The 7,780-nt window shown below is 52.2% G+C and overlaps 1 long non-coding RNA gene across 1 annotated transcript in view; it reads left to right on the top strand.

Annotated features, from left to right (window-relative positions):
- Positions 1–45: 45 nt before the first annotated feature.
- Positions 46–7,780, top strand: part of LOC131381935 (uncharacterized) — a 23,397-nt gene continuing 15,662 nt past the window's right edge. Inside the window, exon 1 of the long non-coding RNA XR_009211011.1 lies at positions 46–183. This is a non-coding gene — a long non-coding RNA (uncharacterized LOC131381935). The remainder of the gene's footprint in view (positions 184–7,780) is intronic.

Genomic DNA, 7,780 nt, shown 5'->3' with positions numbered 1-7,780 from the left:
AGCGTTTGTCAAGCTCTAATGAGAACTGGAAAGCTTCAGCTTCCCGAGGTGGGCTGGGAGGGCCCTACCTAGGGCCTCGCACAAATTGCAAAGGAAAGCCCACCTTGTTCTGGAGAGCACGTGGTGAGGAAAGCCAGCGATGTGATGTGAGCATTTAAACGGGAGGAAGGAAGATGAGAAGTGGTAAGATTCTTCTCGGCCGGCCAGGCGGTGCAGCGGCTCACGCCTGTAATCCTAGCACTTTGGGAGGCCGAAGCCAGGCGGATGACTTGAGTTCAGAGTTCAGAAGTTTGAGACCACCCTGGGCAACATTTCAAAACCCCCGTCTCTACAAAAAATATTGTTTAAAAAAAAGCCAGGTGTGGTGGCACGCGCCTGTAGTCCCAGCTACTCAGGTGACTGAGGCAGGAGAATCGCTTGAACCCAGGAGGCGGAAGTTGCGGTGAGCCGAGATCGCGCCATTGCACTCCAGCCTGGGCAACAAGAGGGAAACTCTGTCTCAAAAAAGAAAAAAAAAGTGTGCATATATATATATATATATATATACATATGTGTGTGTGTATATACGTATGTGTATACACACACTCGTTCCTCTTTTGTTACACAAATGTGCAGTAAATTGTACCTGCTATTCTTCACTCTGATTTTTTTTTTACTTTACACGCTTTCAGTAGGTGTTCTCATTCCATTTATGCTGGATAATGTTCTATTGTGTGGTTGTACCATAATTCTTTTAGCCAGTCACCTGACTGATGGGTACTTAGTTTGTATTCATGAAACTCAAGGGTTTTTGAGAGTTGTACCTAGTCTAGTGGTCCAGTGCAGCTGAAGTTGGAAGCCCTTGCATGTTGGTAATGCTACTCATAATAGGAAACTCAGTTTTAACCCTGGGGGTTGAGGAAGAGCAGCAAGCCTGGGGTTAGAGAAACAGACACGTATAAAAAGCATCATCCAGCCGAGTGCGGCGGCTCACGCCTGTAATGCCAACACTTTGAGAGGCCGAGGAGAGCAGACTGTATGAGCTCAGGAGTTGGACACCAGCCTGGGCAATATGACAAAACCTCATCTCTACAAAAAATACAAAAATTAGCTGGGTGTGGTGGTGTGCGCTTATAGTCCCGGCTACTCAGGAGGCTAAGGTAGGAGGATCACTAGAGCCAAAGAGGTCGACGCTGCAGGATCTCGCCACTGCACTCCAGCCTGGGCGACAGAGCAAGATCCTGTCTCAAAAAAAAAAAGAAAAAAGAAAGGAAAAAAAAACAAACATCATCCTTTGATCACATTCTCCGTAGTCCGGTGGTCTGACCTCTGACCACACATTAAGCAGACTGATTCTTGCTTTCACACTACTTCCACCAAAGTCTTTTTTTTTTTTTTTTTTTTTTTTGTGTGACGGAGTCTCGCTCTGTCGCCCAGGCTGGAGTGCAGTGGCGCAATCTCGGCTCACTGCAAGCTCCGCCTCCTGGGTTCACGCCATTCTCCTGCCTCAGCCTCTCCGAGTAGCTGGGACTACAGGCGCCCGCCACCACGCCCGGCTAATTTTTTTGTATTTTTAGTAGAGACGGGGTTTCACCGTGGTCTCGATCTCCTGACCTCGTGATCCGCCCGCCTCGGCCTCCCAAAGTGCTGGGATTACAAGCGTGAGCCACCGCGCCCGGCTACTTCCACCAAAGTCTTTTCGTCACAGTCTATTTTTGAGACAGCGTCTTGCTGTGTAGCCCACGTTGGAGAACAGTGCAACCTCCGCCTCCCGGGTTCAAGCGATTCTCCTGCCTCAGCCTCCCGAGTAGCTGGGACTACAGGCGCCCGCCACCATGCCCGACTAATTTTTGTATTTTTAGTAGAGAGGGGGTTTCACCATGTTGGCCAGGCTGGTCTCCAACTCCTGACCTCAGGTGACCTGCCCGCCTTGGCCTCCCATAGTGCTGGGATTACAGGCGTGAGCCACCACACCCGGCCTCCATCATAGTGTTAACAGCACATACTCCCATTTTCCCCGGCTATTTCCACAATTGCCTATAACAATGTGCTATGGTTAAGGTGACTGCATAGTTTATCATTAAAACCAGAACACTTTTGAGAGTGCAAGTGGACCCTATTAATAATGACACAGGGGCAATAGGCATAAACTGAGACCCTCTTGGCCATACTGGGATGTCTGGGTCTTGGGTGAGGAGTCCAGCCGCTAGACCCGGGGACTTTTTTATTTTTTGTTTTTTTTTTGAGATGGAGTCTTGCTCTGTCGCCCAGGCTGGAGTGCAGTGACGTGATCTCAGCTCACTGCAACCTCTACCTCCTGGATTCAAGTGATTCTCCTGCCTCAGCCTCCCAAGTAGTTGGGATTACAGGCATGCGTCACCATGCCTGGCTCATTTTTGTATTTTCAGTAGAGACGGGGTTTCACCATGTTGGTCAGGCTGGTCTCGAACTTCTGACCTCGTGATCCACCTGCCTTGGCCTCCCAAAGTGCTGGGATTACAGGCGTGAGCCACTGCGCCTGGCCGAGTCCCCCATTATTTATAACAGCTGGCTTTCCTTTCAGACACTCCTTTTGTGTACTGTATGCTTTGACCTTTGTGTCTAGAACTTCAGATCATTTCCCTAATGCCTGACTGAGACCCACCAGCCTGAGCCCACGGAGGATGCCCAGTGGAGGCACCTCTCCCTGTCCTCCTTAGGGTCAGTGAGTGTCCGTAAGTGCCTCCTGCTCAGCATGGGGACCGGTGACCAGTTTGTCCGTGGGCCTAGTGACGAACCAGTCCCAGCAGCTTTAGAATCTGCAGTTTAAGGCTGGGCGCGGTGGCTGATGCCTGTAACACCAGCACTTTGGGAGGCCAAGGCAGGCGGATCACCTGAGGTCAGGAGTTCGAGACCAGCCTGGCCAACATGGCGAAACCCTGTCTCTACTAAAAATACAAAAATTGGCCGGGCGCGGTGGCTCACGCTTGTAATCCCAGCACTTTGGGAGGCCAAGGCGGGCGGATCACGAGGTCAGGAGATCGAGACCACGGTGAAACCCCGTCTCTACTAAAAATACAAAAAAATTAGCCGGGCGAGGTGGCGGGCGCCTGTAGTCCCAGCTACTCAGAGAGGCTGAGGCAGGAGAATGGCGTGAACCCGGGAGGCGGTGCTTGCAGTGAGCCTAGATGGCGCCACCGCACTCCAGCCTGGGCGACAGAGCGAGACTCCGTCTCAAAAAAAAAAAAAAAAAAGACCGGGCGCGGTGGCTCAAGCCTGTAATCCCAGCACTTTGGGAGGCCGAGGCGGGCAGATCACGAGGTCAGGAGATCGAGACCATCCTGGCTAACATGGTGAAACCCCATCTCTACTAAAAATACAAAAAAATTAGCCGGGCATGTTGGTGGGCACCTGTAGTCCCAGCTACTCGGGAGGCTGAGGCAGGAGAATGGCGTGAACCCGGGAGGCGGAGCTTGCAGTGAGCCAAGATGCGCCACTGCACTCCAGCCTGGGGGACAAAAAAAAAAAAAAAATTAACCTGGTGAGGTGGCGGTACCGTAATCACAGCTCGAACTGAGAGGAGGCGGAGATTGCAGTGAGCCGAGATCGTGCCACTGCACTCTAGCCTGGGTGACAGAGCAAGACTCCGCCTCAAAAAACAAAAACAAACAAAATAATCTGCAGTTTATCTTTGGTGGATCCCTTCCCCTTTCCCTCGCAGGGTCCTGCTGCACAGCAGGCATCCTTAGGGCTACCTCGTGGCACTCCTGAGCACAGCAGTTTTCCTATCATTTGGGTCCCTGCATAAAGATAAGAAGGGAGGGTTATCTAGTCTGAGACCCAGCCTGCATAATTAGCCCGCTCAAAGCCTCTCACCTCCCTAATTACCGTTATCATGGATACACTCACTCAGCTGGCCATTCCTACATTCCTACTTCCCCCTCCTTTGCATAGTTCCCTAGGGGGCTGGAGAGGTGACTAGGGAACCCAAATCCCTTGGACTGCGGCACAGAGTCCCCTACTTCCCTGGCCAATCTCTGGGAACCCCTAGAAAGGAAGTGCTCCACCTCCCTGAACCCCAAAACTGCACGGGCAGAACTGCCAGGAAGGAAGGGATAACCGCCAGTAAGATGCCCTGAGCTTCAGTCTCCCCATATGTAAAATGAAGGGGTTGCATAGATGATCTTTAAGAGTTATCTGAGGCCGGGCGCAGTGGCTCTTGCCTATATTCCCAGCACTTGGGGAGGCCCAGGTGGCCAGATCACTTGAGGTCAGAGGTTCGAGACCAGCCTGGCCAACATGGTGAAACCCCGGCTCTACTAAAATACAAAAAAAAAAAAAATCTGCTGGGCATGGGTGGTGCACACCTATAATCCCAGCTACTCGGGAGGCTGAGGTGGGAGGATCACTAGAGCCCGGGAAGAGGAGGTTGCAGTGAGCCGAGATTGTGCCGCTGCACTCCAGCCTGGGTGACAGTGAGACTCCCTCTCAAAAAAACAAACAGCCGGGCAGTGGCTCACGCCTGTAATCCCAGCACTGTGGGAGGCCGAGGCCGGCGGATCATGAAGTAGGAGATTGAGACCATCCTGGCTAACACGGTGAAATGCCGTCTCTATTAAAAATAGAAAAAATTAGCCGGGTGTGGTGGCGGGCACCTGTAGCCTCAGCTGCTTGGGAGGCTGAGGCAGGAGAATGGCGTGAACCCAGGAGGCAAAGCTTGCAGTGAGCCGAGATGGTGCCACTGCACTCCAGCTTGGGTGACAGAGCGAGACTCCGTCTCAAACAAACAAAACAGTTATCTGGTTCTGACATTCCATATCTCCACCCTGAACTGTGACTCTGGGATGGGCTTAGTCAAGCATCCCCAGGGGTCCGTCTGGGGAACTCTAATGCCCGTGCCCTGCCCTCCCCCTCCCTTCTCTTTCTTTTTCGAGATAGAGTCTCACTCTCTTGCCCAGGCTGGAGTGCAGTGGCATGACCCTGGCTCACTGCAGCCTCCACCTCCCAGGTTCAAGCAATTCTCCTGCCATGATCCCCTGCCTTGGCCCCCAGATCTGGATTACAGGCATGACTACTGCCCCCTTTTCTTTTTTTTTTTTTTTTGAGACAGATCTCCTCTCAGTGGCGCCATCTCGGCTCACTGCAAGCTCCGCCTCCCGGGTTCACGCCATTCTTCTGCCTCAGCCTCTCCGAGTAGCTGGGACTACAGGCGCCCGCCACCACGCCCGGCTAATTTTTTGTATTTTTTAGTAGAGACGGGGTTTCACCGGGGTCTCGATCTCCTGACCTCGTGATCCGCCCGCCTCGGCCTCCCAAAGTGCTGGGATTATAAGCGTGAGCCACCGCGCCCGGCCAACGCGCCCTTTCTTTTCTCCTTTTCTGAAATTGTACATGAGACTCAAGGGTCTTGGGCAGATGTTTATCCAAGGCTGGGCCTTCGGTTCCCTCATTGCCCCAGGAGATAAAAGGTTAAGAACAAGAAGAGACCTGGGCCAGGCTTCCTGGGCTTGCTGCAGGTCCTGGTCCCAGCCCATCCTGGGCCCAAACCTGAGTCTAGAGGCTTAAGCAAGAAACTGAGTTCAAAATACAAAGTAGGAAAAAACTGTATATATTTTGAGTATACATATACGTGTGTGTGTGTGTGTGTGTGTGTGTTGTTAGCTAGGCCTGTACTCTCAGCTGCTCAGAAGGCTGAGGTGGAAGCATCCCCATGAACACCAGAGTACAAGTCCAGCCTGAGCAACACAGTGAGACCTTGTCTCTAAAAAAACAAACAGCAGGGAGTTGGTGGCTCACGCCTGTAATCCCAGCACTTTTGGAAGCCAAGGGGGTGGATCACCTGAAGTTGGGAGTTCAAGACCAGCCTGATCAACATAGTGAAACCCCATCTCTACTAAAAATACAAAATTAGCCGGGCATGGTGGTGGGTGCCTGTGATCCCAGCTACTCAGGAGGCTGAGGCAGGAGAATCGCTTGAACCCGGCAGGCAGAGGTTGCAGTGAGTTGAGATCGTGCCATTGCACTCTAGCCTGCGCAACAAGAGTGAAACTCCATCTCAAAAACAAAACCAATGGAAACAAAAAAAAATTCCACACCTAAGTTTGGGAGGGGGAGGGGATTTATTGATCCATGTAACAGAAAAGGGTAGGAGTCTGTGAGCTTCGGGCATGGCTGGATCCAAGTGACTTGATTATCTGGAATTGTCTCCATATCTCTTTGTTCCATTTCTCTTATTTTTTTTTTTTTTTTGAGACGGAGTCTCGCCCTGTCGCCCAGGCTGGAGTGCATTTTTTTTTGAGACGGAGTCTCGCCCTGTCGCCCAGGCTGGAGTGCAATGGCATGATCTCGGCGCACTGCAACCTTCGCCTCCCAGGTTCAAAGGATTCTCCTGCCTCAGCCTCCCGAGTAGCTGGGATTACAGGTGCCCACCACAATGCCCGGCTTTTTTTTTGTACTTTTCGTAGAGACGGGATTTTAGCATGTTGGGCAGGCTGGTATCGAACTCCGGACTTCGTGATCCGCCCGCCTCAGCCTCCCAAAGTGCTGGGATTACAGACGTGAGCCACCGCACCCGGCCGTTCTGTTTCTCTTGTGGTAGCTTTATACTCAGGCAGCCTTACCCCTTGTGGTGGCAAATGACCTGCCAGACTTCTTGGGTGCCATTTTAGCCACCCAAGAGTTTGTCCTTCTCCATAGTCCTGCTTTGTTCACTGCTGAACCAAACAGCACCTAACATGAGGTGCTGAATGAATAGCTCCAGCAAAAGGCCAACATTGACTCTTGTTGGCTCAGATGGAGTTGCATGTCTTCTTCAGCCCGATCACTGTGACCTGCCATGCCTGGGCCACACGGGTGGAGTCCGCCCTCCCCACACGTGGACTGAGATGGGTACAGAGCAGTTCCCCAGAAGGAAGAGATGGGTCCTGTTATCAGGAGGGGTGCAAGCAAAGCCATTTTGTTTTGTTTTGGTTTTGGTTTTGGTCCCCTGTGTCCTTAGAACACAGAGCTGCTGCCTTTTTCTCTGAGTCATCCCCAACATAGACCTGCATTGAAAATGTACTGGCTTGAGTTCTCATGGGTGCTGGCTGCGCTGAGCTCCTAAAGCTGCAGTCCCAGGATAACCCTCATTAGTGGAGGATAAGAATAGGGCTCCTGCCGGGATGCTGGGCTTCTTGCAGCTGGATCAGGTGGGGGGGCAGGGCACCAGCATGGCCAAAGATGCCAGAACCCAGGATTCCTTCTGGGAAAGGACAGTGGGCAATTCCAGGCACTGGACCCTTCCGATCTTCTCCTCTCCACTCTAGTCAGAAGCCTGTGATCTAAGATGCTGTTTGTTCATTTGGATTGGGGTGGCATGGAGAGAGGGGCAGGGCTTGGCTGAGGGTGAGGACACCTCAGATGGGTGCCTTATACTTGATCTGAGGAATAGCTTTTTTTTTTTTTTTTTTGAGATAGTCTCACTCTGTCACCCAGGCTGGAATACATTGGTGCAATCTCGACTCACTGGATCCTCCGCCTCCCGGGTTCGAGGGATTCTCCTGCCTCAGCCTCCTGAGTAGCTGGGATTACAGGCACGCGCCACCACGCCTGGCTTTTTTATATTTTTAGATAGAGACGGGGGTTTCACTATGTTGGCTAGGCTGGCCTTGAACTCCTGACCTCAAGTGACCTGCCCACCTCGGCCTCCCAAAGTGCTGGGAATGGCAGGCGTGAGCCACCGCACCCAATCTGAGGCGTATCCACTGAGGGGACCCCAGTCTCAGCTCCTGGTCTCATCGTACCCACTGGCTGACCCTGAACCACCTCCTGGCTCCTCCACATG

The sequence above is a fragment of the Hylobates moloch genome, unplaced genomic scaffold (assembly GCF_009828535.3).
Source record: "Hylobates moloch isolate HMO894 unplaced genomic scaffold, HMol_V3 SCAFFOLD_19, whole genome shotgun sequence".
In the NCBI taxonomy this organism is placed as follows: Eukaryota; Metazoa; Chordata; class Mammalia; order Primates; family Hylobatidae; genus Hylobates; species Hylobates moloch.
Note: the sequence above shows the minus strand (reverse complement) of the source record. Positions and strands in the feature narration are given on the sequence as shown.